This window comes from Cynara cardunculus (genome assembly GCF_001531365.2).
Source record: "Cynara cardunculus var. scolymus isolate 2C chromosome LG 3, CcrdV1, whole genome shotgun sequence".
Lineage (NCBI taxonomy): Eukaryota > Viridiplantae > Streptophyta > Magnoliopsida > Asterales > Asteraceae > Cynara > Cynara cardunculus.
Window position 1 is genome coordinate 37,940,368 of NC_037530.1, and position 290 is coordinate 37,940,657.

A 290-nucleotide genomic window follows, 5' to 3' on the forward strand; every position below is an offset into this window, starting at 1 on the left:
CCGGAAGGCTAAACGGGAACAGTTTGTCCAGAGTGTCGAGCCCCTAGAGTGATAGACAATGGCTATGATACCATGTGAGAATATGTGAAAGTGAAATCCCATTAGCTTACTCTCCAAAAGAGCCCTTGAAGAGAGAAGGTAGATTCCAACATATATTGACCAAAAATGGTCCGAGTCTAGACGGCGTGGAACTCCAACAGATACAAGTGATTGACTATTTATTAAGCCATTCAATACTAACATAATAAAGGAATTGTGCAGACTAAAAGCTATGCTGTTAATTGCGCGGA